At 35.4% G+C, this 21,116-nt stretch overlaps 1 pseudogene; it reads right to left on the bottom strand.

Annotated features, from left to right (window-relative positions):
• Nucleotides 1-16,374: 16,374 nt before the first annotated feature.
• On the bottom strand, nucleotides 16,375-17,993 carry LOC141582952 (testis-specific chromodomain protein Y 1-like; annotated as a pseudogene).
• Between the last annotated feature and the right edge of the window lie 3,123 nt (nucleotides 17,994-21,116).

The following is a 21,116-nucleotide window of genomic DNA, read 5'->3' on the forward strand; positions in this document are numbered from 1 at the left end:
TGGTAATGAAAGCTCTGATTACTTGCTTTTTTGCAAATGATTTTATTTTTCCTTTACTGATGAAGCTTAGTTTGGCTCGATAGTAAATTCTGGGTTGAAAGTTCTTTTCTTTAAGTGTGTTGAATATTGGCCCCCAATCTCTTCTGGCTTGTAGGGTTTCTGCTGAGAGATCTGCTGTGAGTCTAATGGGCTCCCCTTTGTGGGTAACCCGACCTTTCTCTCTGGCTGCCCTTAGCATTTTCTCTTTCATTTCAACCCTGGTGAATCTGACGATTATGTGCCTTGGGGTTGCTCTTCTTGAGGAATATCTTTGTGGTGTTCTCTGTATTTCCTGGATTTGAATATTGATTTGTCTGCCTTGCTAGGTTGGGAAGTTTTCCTGAAGAGTATTTTCCAGCTTGGATTCATTCTTTTCATCACAGTCAGGTACACCTATCAAACTTCAATTTTGTCTTTTCACATAGTCCCAATATTTCTTGAAGATTTTACTCATTCCTTTTTGCACTTTTTTCTCTGTTCTTGCCTTCTCTTTTTATTTCATTAAGTTGATTTTCAACCTGTGATATCCTTTCTTCTGCTTGGTCAATTAGGCCATTGAAGCTTGTGCATGCTTTGCAAAGTTTTCATGTTGTGTTTTTCAGCTCCATCAATTCACTTATATTCCTCTCTCTGTTGTCCATTCTCATTAGCATTTCATCCAATCTTTTCTCAACATTCCTAGTTTATTTGCATTGGGTTGGAATATGTTCTTTTAGCTCACTGTAGTTTCTTACTACCCACCTTCTGAAGTCTGATACTGTCATTTCATCTCACTCCTCCATCTGGTCTGGTTCCCTTGCTGGTGAGGAGTTGTGATCCCTTTTAGGAGGAAGGTGTTCTGGTTTCAGGAGTTTTCATCCTTTTTGCACTGGTTTCTTCCCATTTTTGTGGGTTTATCAACCTGTTGTCTTTGTAGTTACTGTCTTTCAGATTGGGTCTCTGAGTGAGCTTCTAGTTCATGGATGCTGAAGTTACTTTTTTTTTTTTTTTTTTTTTTTTTTTTCTTTAAGCTTTCCTTCTAACAGTCTGGCCCCTCTGCTGTAGGACTGCTGAGGTCCTCTCCAGGCCCTACTTGCCTGGGGATCAACTGCAGCAGCTGCAGAACACTAAGGGTTGCTACCAGTTTCCTCTTCTGCTAACTTTGTCCCAGAAGGATGCTTGCCAACTATCAGTCCGTTCTCTCCGTTATGAGGTGAGTCTTTGGATCTATGGAGGTCAGGGAGCTACTTGAGGAGACAGTTTATCTTTTATTGGGGCTTAAATCCTGAGCTGTGAGCTCCATTGTTCATTCAGAGCTGCTGTGCAGGTACATTTAGGTCTGCTGCAGCTGAACTCATAAACCGCTTTTTGTTCCCAAGTTCTCTGTCCTGGGGAGTTAGGGCTTTATGAGTTTCTGTAGTGCTGCTGCCCTTGTTTTTGCTTTCAGGTCTGCCCCGCCTAGCTAGCAACCCACCTCACCACTGTTTGCCTTCAGAGGCTTTGCTGAGCTGTTGGGAGCTCTGCCCAGCTGCCCTGTGCTCCTCCCTGCAGTCCTGTTTATATGGGTGTAGTTAGAACTGTCTTGACAATGGTGGCCCCGCCTCTGTTATGGCGGACTCTCTCCATATGGCAGGTTGCCTCAGCAATGGCAGGTTGCCTCGGCAATGGCGGCCTGCCTCCGTAGTGTTGGATAGTCTCAGTAATGATGGACGCCCCTCCCCCACGGAGCTGGACCGTCCCGTGCTCAGCTCTGCTTGCTGTGAAAGGCTCAAACCAGAGCATTTTCAATTACTGTTTTTGTTTTTGTTGTTGGTGGTGGTGGGGGGTGGGACCAACCGAGCCTGATCACCTGGCTCCCTGACTCAGAGTCTTTTTTATTTATTTTTTAAGTTGAATGACTCAGCATTCCAGTCGCTTGATGAATACGCACTGGGATCTCTTGTGCTGTGACTCACTGTGACTCATTGAGTTGGCTCAAACAGCAGCACTGGCTCCTGGCAGTTTTTGTGCCTAGGAATCTCCTGGCCTGGCTCACTATTTCAGATGAATGGGCAAATCTGCCATCTCAGAGCTCCAATCACCAGCTAAAAGGGCTCCCAGACCAGTGGATTTTATTAGGAGAACTGCTGCAACAGGGTGTGGTCAATGTAGCCATGTGGGCCAAATCAGCCCCCTTGGGAGCCAAAACAGCTGCACCGGCCAGAACAGTGGTGCTGGCGACCCTTCTGCCTGGGTATTTCCTGGTCTGTGGGCAATAAAAATTTGTCTGGAAATGCGGCATCCACTCACCATTTGCACTTTCACTGGGAGCTGAAGTCCTGAGCTGTTCTTAGGCAGCCATCTTCCCAGCATTTCCCTAAACAACTATTTTTTAAAAGAAGTGAAGGATAGGTAGTTTAACTAACTATTTTTTAAAAGAAGATGAACTCTTCAGTTCATGTGATTTTAACTGTTGTAAAACAAAAATAGCCTCCACAATTACTAATAAAATGCAAGTACTTTCAAGATGTTAATAGGTGGTCTAAATTGTGCAGTTTAAGCACTAGGTTTTCTACATTTTTTCAAGACTGTAAACTGCCTCATTGGCATTTGAAAACTGTCTACTTGCCACTTTTGCAGTTGGTAAGTCCTGAGGACATAAAAAAAAAATATATGTCTCTAACTATGGTGAAATAAGTAAAACTTTATCTGCACCCAAGACAAAATTTTAAAACATGAGAGTTTACATTCAAGTTATTAATGGTTAAAAGGCATTATTATAATGTGTAATTGAGACAGCTAAATGTAAATTTAAACACAAAATGTGCTAGAAAAGTAGAAAATGTTTGTAGCGAAAAAAATTACAGAAAGGCATAGAAGTAAACATTTTGCCTAGAGTTAAAGGATTTTCTTTAATAAAATAAAATAAAGCTAAATGTTTGGACAAGTTGTAAAATAACTGTAGAACATGTACTTTTGCAAAAAAGCAAAGTATTAACTAAATGAAAAATATTTTATTTGTTAATTTTTTAAATTACGTATTGAAATGAAGGCAAAAAAGAAATTTCTTGAAACACTAATTGCTGTTCTGCAAATTTGTATATTTAAATGTGGTAGTACATTTGTGAAAATCTCACTTCATGATCAAATTTGCTAAGGTTAAATAAATTATTATATAAGATTTCACTAAACTCAGGGTTAAATTGATAGTAGACTAATGCAAGGGTAAAATTTTGTTTTCTTTCTGAAACCGATAATTATGTAATAGTGACGGTTAATAATATGCTACTGACTTTTCAAATAATTTTATTTGCTTTATTTGGCAAAACAAATGACTCATGAAAATATGGAATTCTATGTAATAACACTAATTATCTTAAACCTCTAAAATGTTTGGCAAGATTCCCATAATAAAATTTATATTTCATGAATGTATTTTCTCAGTCATATACTTTGGATGATTTAGGGGACGCTTGGACCATAAAACAAAAAGGCAAACAGTATTATATAACATATTTATATACAGATGATTGTGAGGATAATATCTTATTTTTTCAGAATATATGTAGTGACAAGTATTAACATAGGTTTTAAAACCACATGGATTTTTAATCTTCTAATGTCTGAATATATGCTATCAAATTTACTTAAAGTTATTATGTTAAGCTATTGTAAACCACAGAAACAACAAACTTTCTTTGTTAATTCTTCATCTGACTGTAACAACCCTTGATACTTTGTCATTTACAGACTATTGTCTTGTTTTAATCCCCCAAAAAAACTGGTTTATAATTAGCTGAGGTTTAACATGTGCTCTCTACTGAAGGTTTTTATAACATAAAAATATACATAACTTCAGAATAGATAAAATGTTTCTATATATCAAGCATAGCAAATGTTAAAATAGACTAAATTAATAGAATAATAACAAAATCTCTTTACCTTTTGTTTAAAAAATTTCTGATCATTGTTTTGTTTTCTAGAGTCAAAAGCACTTTCTTTGAAACCAACTACAGGTTTACCTATGTAGTTAGGTCTACCCCTGTTAAAAAAAAAATGAAACATGCTTTTTTTTTTTTTTTTTTTTTCTTTGTAATTGGGTTTTCTAATATCTGGAAACTATTTCTGATTATTCTTACCTTACAGTAATATATTTGTTTGGATCAGTGCAAAAACAAAATTATTTTTATTTGCAAGAAAACACAATAAGAAAACTTGGTTACTTTCCTAAGGCTTTGACTCAAAGAGGGTGTTTTTCTTTAATTATACTTGACTTGCAGAATAAATGTCCCCTGTGAAAACTGGCCTTATACTTTGTCTACAATATAGGTTTGTAACATGGGGTAAGTAAAAAACAAACAAACAAAAATACTTTCTAGGAAACCCAGGAACTCTATGAACTTGGAATCTCAAATAATATAGGAGTTTCTACTTTAGGGTACAAACCTTTCACTATTCTCAGCTTTATAATGTCCTATTTGTGATTTTTTTGTGGAATGAATTTCCATAAAACCCAATAAAGAAAGCCTATGTAAGAGAAATTTCTTTTTCAGGCAACTGACTTGTACAATGATTTTTTGTTTATTTGTTTGTTTTGTTTTGTTTTTTATTTGTTTCTTTTTTTCTTTATTGCATTTTAGGTTTTGGGGTACATGTGAAGAACAAGCAAGATTGTTGCACAGGTACACACATGGCAGTGTAGTTTTCTGCCTTCCGTTACCTCGCCTGTATCTCTCATTCCTCTCCATGCTATCTCTTCCCACCTCCCCACCCTGCGTCCCTCCCCCATTTCCCCCCAACAAACCCCAGTGTGCTCCCCTCCCTGTGTCCCTGTGTTATCATTGTTCTGGAACCAACTCAAATGCCCAAAGATGATAGACTGGATAGGGAAAATGTGGTACATATACACCATGGACTATTACACAACCATCAAAAATGATGAGTTCACATCCTTTGTAGGGACATGGATGAACCTAGAAACCATCATTCTCAGAAAAATGATTTGTTCTTAAGGAAAATAAGAACTAGAGAAAACAAGTGTGTTACACAACCTATCAAACCAATATCACTATGTTGTAGCCTAAGTTGTTTTAAAGTTATGACCTACATTTTAAATTAACCTTGTTGTTTCTGTAAGCCAACTGGTGATCTCCAGCTACAGTTCAGAGGAAATAGTAACACATGAGTATTGAAGAAATCTAGAAAAGTATTCTAATTCTGGGCAAGCCTTCCACAGTATTTGCGTGGTAAAATATGTATAATATATATATTTAATACAAAAATATATAATATATACATTTACTATAAAATATATGATATATATTTTATATGAAATCATATATTTTATATGAAGTGTATAATATATATTTGATATAAAATATATAGATTTAATATAAAGTATATTATATAGATTTTATATAATATATATACATAGAAATGGAAATATATTTAAAACTCTATATATATATATTTTCAGGAATGCCTACTATACATATATACACATATATATTATATATATACATATGTTATATATATATATATATATATAATATAATATTACATATATATTGGGATGTTTATAACAGAATTTTTATTTTAAAGGATAAAACAAACAAGCAAACAAACAAAAAACTAAAACTGAGTCTCATGTAGCCAGACATAACAGACATAAATATAGCTACAGGTATCCAGGCTCTGTCAGCAGCTCTTGCCCTTACTTCCTTGTCTGCTTATAATACCTAATCTCTAACAACCCAAATTGTTTCTTATTGCCTAAAGACCGTCTATCTTCAAAGTATAATGCAAATTAAATCATGCATTAACTTGCCTTTCTTCTAAGGATACTTAAATCAACCCTGGGTAGAATCCTAGCTGCTGTAGCCTACATAACACCCTTCTCAAATAGAAAGTAGCCAGAAACATTCATTGACTCATCTCCATAAAAGCAGTCACTTTTTCCATTTCAGAGCGAGAAAAAAGAAAAGCTATCTAGCTTTCCTTAGGTATATAGCAAGTAAAGTGTCCCCCGAAGGACCCCAAGCCCAGGGGTCGGGCCTTATTTTAATATAATACAATAAGCAGACTCAGAAATATCAAGCAGTGGGCAACATTAAAAGATCTAGCACAGAGGGCTGTGACTAAAGACCTGCCTTCAGTGACACAGATAGTAGAACCTGTAGTCCACTCTAATAAAAACTTGTAAAAACCTCCAGTTCACTCAGATGGGAAAACAATGACTGGCATAGAAATGCTGTTTTTTTGTATACTCAATAAGCTTCCAGAAAAAAACATTTCTTTTTATTTTGTGAACATAAACTCAGTGGGCTCTGGATAGGTACTGATTGGCACCTTTCTTTTCTTTTTTGATTATTTAACCAGCCCATATAAATAATCATTCAAGTACCTAATTGGCTCAGGGCCAGCATCCCAGGCCAAGCCTTTACTTCAGCTCCTAATAGTTTGTGGGCCAAGCTAAGTACCCTTTATAAATTATTACCTCGTTCTCAGATTGCTCTCAGGCAAGTTTCCTGGGCTAAGATGTCTAACATGTCCTGGGCCTGGGTAAAGCTAAGTCACACTTTCTCCAACACAGCTTGCAAACTAAGCATATTTCTTTCTTTTTTATTCTTGTCATAAAAACTTTAAAGCTCAGTGAACAACTTATTTATCTTTTGTCTCTACTGGCAGAGTGCTTCTTTTGTCACTTATTTAAACTTTTGCTTTAATCTCTTTCTTGTGTCTACAACCCTGAATCTTCTTAAAGGTAAAACAGAAGACTCTGGGTTTTATCTCAAATTAAAACAAAAGACTGTAACATCTTGATGCACTAAAATTACAACCTTATCCAAACTTATGACACGTTTTTGGAGCTTCCTTTTGATGTCAGCAGCTGCCTGAGTAATAAACATTTATTGTAAGATTAACTCTCTCTCAGCTGAGTAAGTAGATAGAAAAATGTGTTTCACTGAAGCCACTCTCACTTATTCAATAAAGACTAATTTTATTTGGTTTTAATTTATTATGAGTAGCTTATAGTAATTAAGAAGTTTTGCCCTTTTCCCTAATATGCCTTCAGCATGAAAATTAGAAATTACCTGTTTGTTTGCTTTTTGCTCATCTACAAATCACTAAGGTTTCAACTGAGTTTTCAAGAAACTCTGTCTCCTTTCCTCTTAAACATAAGTATTCTTCTACATGTTAAAACTTTTTTTTTTTTTCAGTCTCTCATATTCTAGTTTTTGGGCTGGCTATAGGAGATATGTGGTTTATTCACAAATAATTCTGCCGTCTGTAATATTGTCTACTTTAGAGCAACAGTTAGGATTCAGTTTAGGAATAATGTAGAATTTTTCAAGTAAAATTAAACACATGGAATAGATTTTGAAAAGCCTCTGATATCAATATCAATCACAATTATCAGAGGACTTGCCTATGTTGCCCATTATTTTTCTAAGTTTCTGTGATAAGAAGAAAATTTGAACTCTAGTAGCACTAACTGTATCGACAATGTCCTCTAGGGGCAACAATTAAGTTGAAGGTGTCTTTGGTCACAAAGGAAGACACGATGTTGAAATGGCTATCAGAGAGCTTGGAGAAGGGTAGCAGTAGGTAGGTCATTCAGAAGTTGCATTTGGAGGTTCCACAGGGGTTTGTCTCTGACTTTGATGAATTATCTATTTTAGATTTACCTTATATGACTGCCAAGAGGAAAAAGTCAGTTTTACAAATGCTGGCAATAATCTTTGTAGTCTCTGAAATCAACGTAAGTTTGTACATAGGAAATTTCAAACTATTTTTTTGAGATCTGAAGAAAAGATCTAGTTGTTTAATCATATTAAAATGAATGCTTTTCCCAGAAAGCCAAGCCTGTCTGTCCTGGACCTGGTAAGGTTTTGAAGCCCCCAGGCAAACAAAACAACAAACAAACAAACAAACAAAATAGAAAGAGAAAGCATCCCATAGTTTTCTTCCTATTTTTGAAGTAAGCCCAAGTGAAAAGAAAGATAGAAAGTGTGTTGCTTGTTTTTTCATTCTCTTGTCTTTTCTGAGTCTGGCAACTAACATGTGTGTCTCCATCGGTGAAAGCATAATCTTCACTTATGTTTCAAGAGAAGGTAGCCAGCAGGAGAAGTGATGTTTGCCTGCAAAAGGCCCTGGATCTCCACTGGGGATTCTTTGCTGGTCTTGTAAGCCTACTCAACCCAGAAGATGTTCAAGGTGTTGACTGGCTTTCATAAAACAGCACTGAGCTAGAAGATATCTCTCAAAGGCAACTTTATTCCAACTACTGAAAGTGGAGATATTTGTTTATATATAGGACATGAAGTCTTATTACTATTAGAGAGACATACAGTAAGATAATTTTTAAAAAAAATTCAGAGTTTGGTGCAAAGTACTGATAATGCTTCCTAGAGATAAAAGTTATATCTCACTAGGCGGCATTGGGAAAATCTGACTCCAAGGTTTTCATAGCCAAAAGTTAGAATTGAAGCTCTATAGATTGTGCCCACAGTATTTGTCACTGGAGAAAAAAAGTAATGTATCAGATAAAGAAACTGTTTAGATTTATATCACTGTTCTGAAATTTTTACAGAAACACAACCATATGAAAGGAAAATATTTCTTCTTAATGTATACCTTCCACACAGAGCCATAAATGTTTATCATTGGGGGACAAATAAAGCTTTACCAAATATAATTTTTTTTTAAAACGACAATGTTAAATTCTGTGCTTTTAGATAATTTCAAAATTGCAACTATTATAAAACAGCCCTAATTATAAGATTCCAGCTGACTTTAACCAGTAAGATATTTGCAAGTTGCAATATTACATACAGAAATAGGAGATATAGTATCTCCAGAAATAGGAGATATCATATCTCCCCAAAAATTGTAACAGAAAAGTCTAGATTTTTGTTTATGGCAACACTCTGATGGACTTTCAGAAACTAGAGTTAGTTCAGAGTCTTAACCAGAAACCTTCAACTTTCCTAAATTTCTTTGGTTTTGATGTGATGACTAGCTTCTCTGCAAGGGGTGGGTGGGGGAAACAGGATTGGAAGAGAGGCAACAAAATGTTGCCTGCAGGCAAAGGAAAATTGCTAAAGTGTTTCCTAGTATGTCTTTCTTCTGAGTCTGGTGAGAATGGCAGCCACTTTATTGGGTTTTAAAAATTAAAGAAAAGGAAAAATAAAATTTTGATGCAACAAGTCTGAGAAATTAATGTAAATAATTTTGAGTGTGCTTCTACTCAGCGTTTTTTTTTGTTTTGTTTTGTTTTGTTTTGTTTTGTTTTTTGTTTGTTTGTTTGTTTTTTTATTTTGAAAACTCTTTTCTAGTCCATGCACCAAAACATGTGTTGCCACCTTCCAATACACCACAGTATATCAGTCTCTCACTGTATGGTGTCACACAGATTTCTATTAAATCTAAAGACCGAGAACATTAAAAGTCATGAATGTCAAAGGTGAGATTGTAACTAACTTTTTATGCATTAACTGCAAGGGTGGAAGGATGAGTTGCCCAATGAGAGGAAGAATATGATGTTTCTGTGGACTAGAAAGAGAGCAAACATATTAACTAATTTTGAAGACAGGACCACTCAACTGTTCCCAGGACCAAAGAGGAACTGAAATGATGACTCATAAATGACTCAGCTTGGTTTAGGAACATGACCTTAAACTAATCAATAGCTCAGAGAAAATATAACTAAGAACCTTGGTCTGAGACCAGAGGCTAATGTGATCATTTATATAAGCTCGGCTCAAAGTTTAAAGCATATTCAGTAATATAAAATATTATTTGTAACATATGTACATGTCCAAAAAACAGGAGATGCTATTTCCAGGAAGCCCATCGGTTATACAAAGGACATTGCATTTTTAAAAAGAAAACTTGTTTTTTCTTTGATAGCTGTGACCATGTCTTAGACATACAAAAAATGTTGAGAACTGTTTCTTTGTCTGAGTGTACCACAGGTTACTGTAGACTGTTTACATTTGTGCCTACAACTTAATTTTTCAGGCTTTCTCTGCTTAGAGGAATTTTACCAAGGATTTGTCATAACCATGTAATTTGGTCTTTCAATACTATTAAACAGTTAGATATTTTCTGATATTAGAAGAACAAATTGGTTGTGGTGCCCTATTTGTAATATTTCTGTGTTCTGTGAAACATCCCCAATTTGTGCAAATATTGTAAAATTGTGCATGTCTTCAAAGCAGTCATAGCAGAAAAACCCAAAAACAAAATAAAAACAAAACAAAACAAACAAACAAACAAACAAAAAAAAAAAAAAAAAAAAAAAACAAAGAAAAAAAAAACAAAGCAAAAACAAAACAAAACAACAACAACAAAAAAACCTACCCAAAGTCCAAAAAAGTTTCCCCTGGAAACTCTGAAAAAGCATTTTTGTTGTTGTTGACTCACCTTTTCTAATTTGCTTTATCTAGACAATTTTCTAGTCACATGACTATCAGCTTTTTCAGTTTTAATACCCAACCCCAGAAGTCCACTGCCGCTACTATAGGAAATATCCAATGAATGAGGCGCCAGTGAAGTGCAGGTTTCTTTTTCATTACAGTAGCCTAAACAAATAAAGACCAAGTCAAGTTTTCCAATACCCTCAATACATATATGGAACGTTTCTTATAGCTAGACCATTTGCCCCATTGTCCATATTGGAGTGCAATTGTGTCATCTTGGTTCATTGCAACCTTCCCTTCCCTAGTTCACACAGTTCTCCTGTCTCATCTCCTAAGTAGCTGGGATTAGAAGCACACATCACCACACCCAGCTAATTTTTAAATTTTTAGTAAATACAAGGTTTCACTATGTTGCCCAGGCTTGTCTTGGACTCTTGACCTTATGTTTTACCTGCCTCAGCAGTGTTTGGTCTTACATAGGAAGATGCTGTGTTACTCCTAAGGCAAATTCTACCTGCTTCTGAGAAACAACCCCACAGGGAACAGAGATTCAGGGACAAACTGGAGGTCTTCTATAGTCATTTATAAAAGTGTTAAAGCACTCAATAAAATGAGCAAAGAACACATAACATTCTGAATTCCAATAACAAGAAAAAGACTTTTAAAAATCATATTTTGAGCGTTAGTAATTCCATAGATTAGAAACAAGAAAAGAAACTTTTTGATGTGCATATTAAAAGGTTGATAAAGAACCAGAACCAAAAACCTCTTAATGACTCTAAAGTACTCCTATTGAATAAGACACCAGAGAAAAAATTCTTGGCCTTTATGAAAAGGCAAAAAGAGACATTCATAAAACACATATTTGTATATCCTTATTCAATTATACATGGATAATCTTAAAAGACTAATTATTACTCAGGCAGACCTGATACCAGAAGATAAGTACAAAAGCAGACTCTGGAATTGCATAGTACATTGGAAAACCTCCTGGGGATAGCCTTCTATGTCTTCAATGATAGGACCCAGCAAGAGCCTAGGCAAAAAGAGAGGAACAAAAGAAAGGCAAAAACACTAGTGACCCAATTACGCAATATGTTTGAGATGCATGTGTGAATTTCTACCAGTGAGATAAATCAAAGCACCTTAGAAAGAATGGCTAAGGCAAAAAAAGGTAGCCATGTTGACTTTTCTAAACCTATGTTGGTGACTACTACATGGTGAACAGCCCCCAGGAGTGTGCATCACAACATGGGGCCAGTTGCCCAGATGACACCACAAGACCAATAGATTCCAGAGCTCAATTCCCAGACTTCAATTATTGCAGTCTCATTAATGAACCACAATGTAGCAATCTCTCATTGTGAGATATCACACAGAGTTCTTTGTCTCATGGCCAGGAAAATTAGAGAGGATGAATGCAAATATGATTAAACAAAAGTTTTGTAAGTAAAAAGCTCCATACTTTTTAGATGCGATGTGAGTAGTTTGCCTACTATAAGTTGGGATTCAGAGTTTCTAAAGTCAGGGAAGAAAAGAAATATTGTTAGTGGTCTTGGAGCAAGTATTACTCAACTTGACCTTGAACCTTGACCTGGTATTCACCAGGAACTGAAGTGATAATTCATTTATGTGACTTAACTTAGCCTTAGGCCTTGGTCCTGGACCAAGCACTAACTACAGTGAAAGCTTGGTCTGGGACCAATCACAGGCTGAAGAGATGCATCATGGTCAAGATAATTAAGGATATTAGATGCAAAATTCAAGTAAGAAAATAAGTTTAATAACCAAAAATAAAGAGAATGTTCTCCAGAGAAAATATGGAGCTCATGGAAGATTTAACTATAAGGCTGGGCTGCTGTGTCTACAAACTGGAAAAAAGAATATTCTGAGTTGTCTGTTAGCTGTCTTAAAGAAAGCACTATTCAACATGTGGCCTACTTCAGGGGCTGAAGTAAAAGCTTTGTCTGGGACATTGAGCCAGGATCTGTGTACCTGTGGATATGTTTTTAGCCAAAATGACAAAGGCATTTTTACTTTGTTCTTGTTTTATTACTGCAGCTGTGAGCATATATTTAATCTGTCCTCCTCTACTACTTCCTTTATCAATGTCTGCAGCCTAATTGTTCCTCTGCTTAAAATAATCGTACCAAAAATCCTTCCAACTTTGTTTTTTCCCCTCACCTTCATGAAGGTAATTTTTCTCCCTCAGCTTCATGGAGGTAATTTTATGTATTTTGTACATGTGTAACAAAGTTTGCATTAGAAAATTTTCTGTGGAGTCTTGTACTTGTATCACATTATCAATCAAATTTCACATTAGAGTAAGTATAATTTTTCTATTAACAATGTTTGATCTGTACCTTTTTCTTTTAAAATAAATAATTTTTAAAAAGAAAACAAATTGTTTGAATTCTCAGGCCATTTATTATAATTCAACCATTGAAGACTCTGGTTCTAGGGTTTTCTTTTTAGTGCTGTGAGATTGCTAAATATGTTTGCTGTTTGTCTCTGTTTTCTGGTATAGAATTCCTAAAATCTTTGGAATCTCTAAACTGTTTTCTTTTGTTATGCTAAAGGTGCTGGACAGCTTTAGGTTTAGGCTTTTAAATGAGAAGACAATGGCATAAAGTAGAGTGTAGGGATTCTCAGCTTCACTCTGCATTATTCTGGAATATAAAATGTGATGCAGGTAATGGTAGATGCAGTCCATTTTAAGAGGCTACTGTAAAGATCCCAGGTGACTAAGAACGGTGCAGCCAGGACTGTGCATTCTGTGAAGCTGATGGGAACTAAGTATAGGGAGAAGTCACACCCACATTCAAGTTAAATTAGAAGACACCTCATCTACTGAGAAGCAGTTGCAGCTGCCTAGCCACAGGTGCAGAATCAGGCATCCCTGTGCTTTCCAGAGCCTGGGAAGCTATACTTCCCAAAAAAGCTCTGAAGTATCTGCTTCCATTAGCCTGAATCCCATCAGCTCTCATGGCACCTCTGTGAAAATAAAACAAGTTTTTGGCTGAGCCCAGCTATCATGACCTGGCTATGTGTGCTTACTCTTAAGGTGGTACTGACACAATGGCTTCTGCCACCTCATTTTTCTCTAGTCCTTGGGCATTAATGAGCACAGGAGGCTTATTGAGTTGGACAGAGGGAAATTTGGTATGGGCCTGAAAATTTTTCTCCATAGAGCCGAAATTGTGCCACTGCACTTCAGCCTGGCACCTGATGACAGAGAAATACTCTGTCTCAAAAAATAAATAGATAAATAAATAAATGAAAAAGAAAAAAGAAAAGAAAAGAAAAGAAAAATAAAGCCTTCACATTGTGAACTGTAGCAGAAGTGAGACAGGTACCTAGGCAGAAATTCACGTTCCTCTGTGAAGCCCCACTTTCAAGCCATAGACTGCCTAAAGCTTGCATGCCAGGCTGCATATTCCAGAGGCCATGGCAAAAACTTTTGTCTCTTTCTTGGCCCAATCATGATTACTCACGTAGCAATCAGCTTATTCTTTCTGCCCTTTGAAGCCCATATGAGCTCCAGTCTCAGGCTAATTATATATGCCTGCAAAGTGAAGCTACCAACTGTGAGTCTCCTCTCCACTAAGATTTACACACTTATTGGGGTTACATGCCTATAGTTGGATATCTGTTCTCTCCAGTAAAGTCTGCAGAATCATCTTAGCAAACTTCCTGCAGACAGAAGCTACCCACTCCGCATGTCCTCTTTACTCAGAACTGCAGAGATGTCAGCATAACCTGTCTGCAGATTAGAACTCTTCATTCGGGGTCTCCACTTCAAGTGTGGCACAGAGACAACTATGTCCTGCTTGTGAAAAGGCTCTTCCAACTTTGGGAGTCCTAAAACTGTACTGTCACTCAATAAGGCACCTATTTATGTATTTTTTTTTTATTTTTATTCTACAGTTTTTCACATAACTCTTTTTTTTTTTTTTTTTTTTTTTCTGTAAATGGGATAAGAAACAGGATTTACTGAATAACAGCAGTGAACGTTTAGTAACACAAAAGACTGGAACACATAATTCCCCATTTGCCTCATTGCTGCTTACCAGGAAAAGAGAAAAAAAAAAAAAAAAAAAAAAAAAAAAAAAAAAAAAAAAAAAGACAAGAGGTTTGGTTTCTAAAAGAGACCAGACTTAAATCTTTCTCAAGCCATGTGACTGTGCAGTTTCTGGATGCTACTGTATTTTTCAGTGCCTGCAGAGTAAATAGCTTGTGAAATGCCTCATTCAGCCAAAGACTTGCAGCAAGTTGTCCCCTGTGCTGGCACCTTGACCTGATCACCTCATCAGAGCAAATGTGCCTAGCTATGTGCAGTGACTGGACTCAATCATCATTCATTCATGCAGAAATGGAAATTGAGTACTTAGTCTCAGCTTAGTGCAGGATAGAAGATGGGTGGGCAAAATTAGAGCAGCAGGCTCAACAGAAACTTAGGCAAAGGTGACATTATCTACAGAGATTTTTGCCTGGTGAATCAATACTGTAGATACACAGTGACAAAAGTCACATTATCTGTGGCCAGTGAATTGTTTACTCATGCCTATGTAATAGAACCTCGATAAAAACCCATTAGGACAGGATTTAGAGAGCTTCTGGATAGTTTAGCATGTAGTATGTTCTAGAAAATTATGTGCAGATAAAAGCAGAAATCAGTAATTTTAAATTTCAGATACAGTTTAGGTGTCTTTTCTTTGTTTGGAAAAAAGTTTCTGCCTTTAAAAATGTGTCAATTCCAGGTGTGGCAGCTCATGCCTGTAATCCCAGCACTTTGGTGGGCCAAGGCAAGCAAATCACAAGGTCAGGAGTTCAAGGCAAGCCTAGCCGACATAACGAAACCCTCTCTCTACTAAAAAAAAAAAAAAAAAAAATAGCTAGGAGTAGTGGCAGTCCCTGTTATCCTAGTTACTCAGGAGGCTGAGGGAGAAGAATTGCTAAATCTGTGAGGCAGAAGTTGTGGTGAGCTAAGATTACCACAGCAATCTAGTCCAGATGACAACATGAGACTCCGTGTCAAAAAAAAAAAAAAAAAAAAAAAAAAAAAAAAAAAAAAAACTATATATATATATATATATATATATATATATATATATATATATATATGTACAGAGAGAGAGAGAGAGAGAGAGAGAGAGTCCAGAATTTTAATCTACTAAGTGAAAAATACTCTAAATTAAGTTAAAACAACACATCATAAAACTTGGATATTTCTACCTAATGAATTCATGATTCACTAATAGTATGCAGCAAATTTTACTTTAGAAAATTAAAGGTTTATTTATGTTAACTGGTTAACAACTAGACATGTATAAAATTAATTATCTCAGCATAAATTGTAACCATATGTTCAGTTCGGAAGAATAATCATGAGTAAAATATATATTGGAAATCATTATTCTGAAATACAAGTTCTTTTAATTTAGAATTGTGTGTCTCTGAGGCGTTTGTGCCACTCTAAAGTCAGAGGCACCAACTCAGATGTTATCTGGTGTAGGGGAGCAGAGACTGACACTTACCTTAATTGAATCTGCATTATAGAATGTAAAAATAAGAAAACAAAATTATCAAAATTTTTTCTGTTACTTGAATCTAATAGAGCACCATTCTCACCTAATTTATAAAAGTCATTGATAAAAATTAGAGCTTGAAAGAAAAATTTAGTGCTCACTAGTCTGCTTTTAAATTTGGGCTTTTGTGTGCATAAAATAAGGATATTTGAGCAAATAATTTGTTTTATTATTTATTTTAAATTTACAGTCTTTAACAATTTCTTGATAATATTAAATAAAGAGTTTAGATGTTTTCAATTCTCTCTACAAGCCTTAGCTATTATTAAAATTATTTTGGGCTATGAAAATGAATTAGGACATCTTCAGCTAATTATATATTCTGCTAAGCTCAGTTATTGTGTCCTAAGCAGACAGACTGCTAATTAAAGTTCATCAATTTTTGTTTGAACATACTTTAACATGGATTCTATCCCATCTGCTGAGCTCCAGATTTTTTTCAGCATTTCACACTCTCTCTCATTGGTGTGTTCCAACTCCTTCTTAATATTACAGCAAACGAGGGTCTTAAACTTGTCCAGTATAACAGGATTACAGGAAGCAAGCCTCTTAATGTGAATCATAACCTCTTGGGTGAAAGTTGCAGTCAAGAACACCTGAGAGACCAGGCCTTTGGCACATGCCTCCCGTGCTGTCAGCTTTCGTCCACCAATCAACATTTCATTGGCAGCTGCTTCACCCATGATCCTTGGAAATGTAACAGTAGCACAGCCATCTGGACTCTGTCCAAAGATAGTATATGGGGTTTGAAACCAAGCCTTTTCATTAGCCCAAACCAAGTCACAAAGAGGTAGTATGGATGCACCTAGACCAATGGCTGGACCATTAACTGATACCACAATAAGTTTTTTTAAATGAATAAAATTGTTCACAAGCTTCTTAATTGTGTCCACAATTTCAGTGCTCATCCTGTTTCTGTCATTTCTTAAATGCTTTGCAATGTACCCAAAATCAAGACCACAGCAGAAGACACAGCCAGCTGCACTGAACAACACAAGCTTGCTGTCATCCACAGCAGCCCTTTCCAGAGCATTTATGATTTCTTTAATGACTTCTGTATTGAGTGCATTTTTCTCTGTTGATATAGTAATAGCAATATCTGTTTGAATCCATGGTCTTTCTTGACAACAAAGTCTCTGTATCTGTTGGCACTTTCTTTTAACCTGATGGTGAAATACATCCTCTTGATAAAAGGCTGATCTTTTCTATCATCAATAATTTATCTTTTTCCACCTCTCACTCTTGAAACAGATGTATGCATGTTTGTTGCTCCATTGGCTGCTGAAGGGTCCATTAATACCACTATATCTTCTTTGTTGTCTGACTCTCTGACCATGGAAGGAGTAACTGAGTCAGACATCTGAGACATGGGTGATTGTGTCTGGGTCCTGTTTTCTATTCCAGCCTCTTCTGTGTCAGAATCTGATGAAATTCTGATTGGTTTCTCTGCTGCCACCTTGAAGGCCACCTTGTCCTCCTGAATTGGTGCAACAGGATCCAGTTTCTCAGGTTTCAGAAAAGACCTAACTGTGTTTTGGCCGTTAACTGGGCTATGAGGTACAAGTGTCTTGATAGTTGAATTTTTCTGCTCCAATTTTTTTGGATCAGGGAGAAGTGAAGCTGTGTTTTCTCTGATGTACTGTCTGGCAGCAAACAACTTGTTTTTGAATTTATGTTGTTTGCCAGTCAATGGCATTTTAGGAGAGTTCTTAGAAAAGCTGGACGTGGAATTTCTGGAAGCTCGTTTCCTTACATTGTTTGAAGAAATTCTACTTGTTCTGGTCCATATCCATTTTGTCTGTTTTTCAGTCTGTCGTCTGATAAAGTCACAAATACATTCTCTACAGTTTGTGAGGTTCGGCTCTGGTTGCCAAGTGTCATCCTGTTTGTCATAACCTTTCCACCGAACCAAATACTCTGTCTTCCCTTTTCTGTTTTGTCTTTTGTCAACAATAGCTTCCACCTCAAACTCCTGGGAAACCATGAAGAATCAGACAGAATTGGGCAGTTGCTGTGCCAACTTTATTCAATTGGGTCTCATCATAGCCACATCTTTCTGCCTTCAGTGCTTCACCAGGTGCTAGGTATGGATGAGTCTCTTCCACTTCGTGGCGAAAGTTGTGTGAAGAAGCAATCAGAGAGCCTTATCCTCTTAAACTTACTCTTTGCTGGGACAGCTTGGACTTGGTCTTATGATGCCAAGATAGATTGCTAGGTAGCTTCAGGTAAGATTAGCTAAATCCACAGCTCCTACTCTTACATAGTGCACAAAGCTTTCTACCTGCCTGTTACTCTATTTTGTTGTTGCCATGACAATTATATTGAATATTCTAAAGTTATAACATTTTTAAAGTTATACTAGCTTACCTGCGACAACATGAAAACACATACTTCTCTATACGTTGACCCCCGTTATTTTACTTATTCAGTTCTTAAAATTATACTGTAATTATTGTATGTCAAAAATACATGTAAAGTTTTAGTGATAAATTTTTATTAACTATATTAGTGTTTCAAATTATGTATAGAACAGATTGTGGAACTACACATTGTTATTTTTTTTGTTTTATAATTGTTTATCTATTTGTCTTTATTTTAATTTTTACTTATTTATATTGCTATTTAGTGTCTGTTCACTTTACCCTAAAGTAACCCCATAAAGCATTTCTTAAAGGATCATCTACTAAAAAAAGTCCCCAGATTTCATTTAGGAATGTCTTGATTTCTTCCTCACTATTGATGGATGATTTCTTTGCACATAAGTTTCCTGTTTGAAAGTTTTTCTTACATCACTTGAAATGTGCTAGTCTACTGCTTTGTGGTCTCTGAGTTTTCAGATTAAAAAAATATATATTTATTATTTTTGAGAGTTGTTTTACATAACTGTTCATTTCTTTTGCTGCTTTCAAGAATCTTTTCGTTTTTGTTTTAAATGTCTAATTTATCATTAAGTTTAAGTGTGTTTCTTTGAGTTTATCTCACTTGAGTTTTGTTGAGGGTTTGTGTGTTTATTTACTTCCTCAAATTTGTGTCATTTTTGACCACTGCTTTTTAAATACAATTCCTGATTTCCTGTCTCTTCCTTTGAGCCTCCAAAATGTGTAACTATGGCCACTTGATGGTTTCCAAGATGTTTCTAGGCTGTTTTCACATTTCTCCATTGATTTTCTTCTTTTTTTTTCTTACATAATAATTTTAATTAATTGTTCTTTAGGGTTGCTGATATTTTTTTCTTTCTTCTATTCAAGCCTAGTTTTAATATTCTATAGTGAATATTTTTTTCTGTTGTTTTATTTTTATCTGTATAATTTTTATTAAAATAATTTTATACCCTTTATTAATAATTATTTTCCATGATTTTTCTGTGCTTCTTTCATTTATTCTATTATCTGCCTATGAACATTAATTTTAAAAATGATTTTTAAGTAAATTTGCCATTTGGGTTGTCTAGGAAAACCTTGAGTTTGATATTATTATTTTTTTTTTCTTAAAATGAGCTGTAGTTTTTTTTTTCATTTTATGTTTCATGATTTTATTAATGTTGAACAAGTGCATTTAAATTTTAAAATGCTGTTACTTTAAAAATCAGATTTAATTTCTCTGTGGTAAAGAGAGTTTTGTTTATTCATCGTGTAGGCTCTTTCTGTACTGGAAATCGGTCCTACCAAATTTATTTTTGGGTCTTTTTTGAGCCTGCACCGTTATGGGGTACATGGCATTATCATATAATTTATTTATACTTTCATATAATGTATATATTTTTGAATGTTTTTTTGTCTAACAATTTCTAACTTCTTAAGAAGAAGAAAAGAGAGAAAAAAAGAAAAAAAAAGAGAGAGAGAGAGAAGAAATGTGTCCTGGCACTTTAAATTATATTCTGAAAGTTGCTTGAAAAGGAGGAGGAAGTCTACACAGAGTTTGGTAATGAAACAATGACTATTCACATCCGTTGGGACCTCTGTAATTAAGAGCAGAATTCAGTGCACAAATCCTCATGAGAGTTTTACGTCAGAGTCCTTTCTGTTTTTCTGCCTCTTCCAAGCTGCTTCCTAAGTATTTGCAATTAGCATGCCACAGTGATAGTTAATACCAAATAAATAGCTACTGTTGATCTGTGCAATAAAATGGAGAAAATTTAATTGTTTACTATGGAAATTTTGTTTTTGAAGCTGTAAACCTTCAGATAACCTCTGAAATTCCAAAATAATTGCATTAGATTAATTTTGCCATTGGATCTATTGTTTAGTTGAAGAGAGACACATACAGTATTCTGTAGTCCACTGTTATGCCTTTTCCAGAAACTCATATTATTTTAATACAAGTTTTGCCCCCTGAGTATTTTCACCTGATGTAATTCTAGCATATAAATTATATAAACGAATCATTCATTTAATAATGCATTTACACCAGTCTGTGTCTTTTAAAGCAATAACACATTTAAGGTTATTACAAGTATAAAATTATTACAAGTATAAAAGTAATTATTCTAATATTTACTTTCTTGTTTTCCATCTTTATTATCTTATTCGATCCTCACTTTCTCTTTTGTTCATTATAAAAAAAGGATTATATATGTAACACAACATGGTACTGGTACAGAACAGATACCTCAGAAAGAATGGCACACAATTAGAACCATCTGATCTTTGACAAACCAGACAAAAACAAGCAATGAGAAAAGGATACTGTATTTAATAAATGGTGTCTCTGAGAACACATGGACACAGGGAGGGGAGCGCTACACACTGTGGTCTGTAGGGAAAAACTGGGAGAGGAACAGGGGGTGGGGAGGTGGGGAGAGATATCATGGGGAGAAATGCCAGATATAGGTTAAGGGGAGGAAGGCAGCAAATCACACTGCCATGTGTGTACCTATGCAAGAGTCGTGCATGTTCTTCACATGTACCCCAAAACCTAAAATGCAATAAAAAAATGAAAAAAGATAAAAAAGCAAACGGTGTCTCAAAAACTGATGAGCCATATCCAGAAAGGTAAAATGAGATCCCTTCTTTATACAACATACAAAAAATACCTCTAGATAGATTATAGAGTAAGCATGGAGCCAAAAACCATAAAAACCCTAGGAGGAAACCTAGGCAATACCATT

This window comes from Saimiri boliviensis, chromosome Y, assembly GCF_048565385.1.
Source record: "Saimiri boliviensis isolate mSaiBol1 chromosome Y, mSaiBol1.pri, whole genome shotgun sequence".
In the NCBI taxonomy this organism is placed as follows: Eukaryota; Metazoa; Chordata; class Mammalia; order Primates; family Cebidae; genus Saimiri; species Saimiri boliviensis.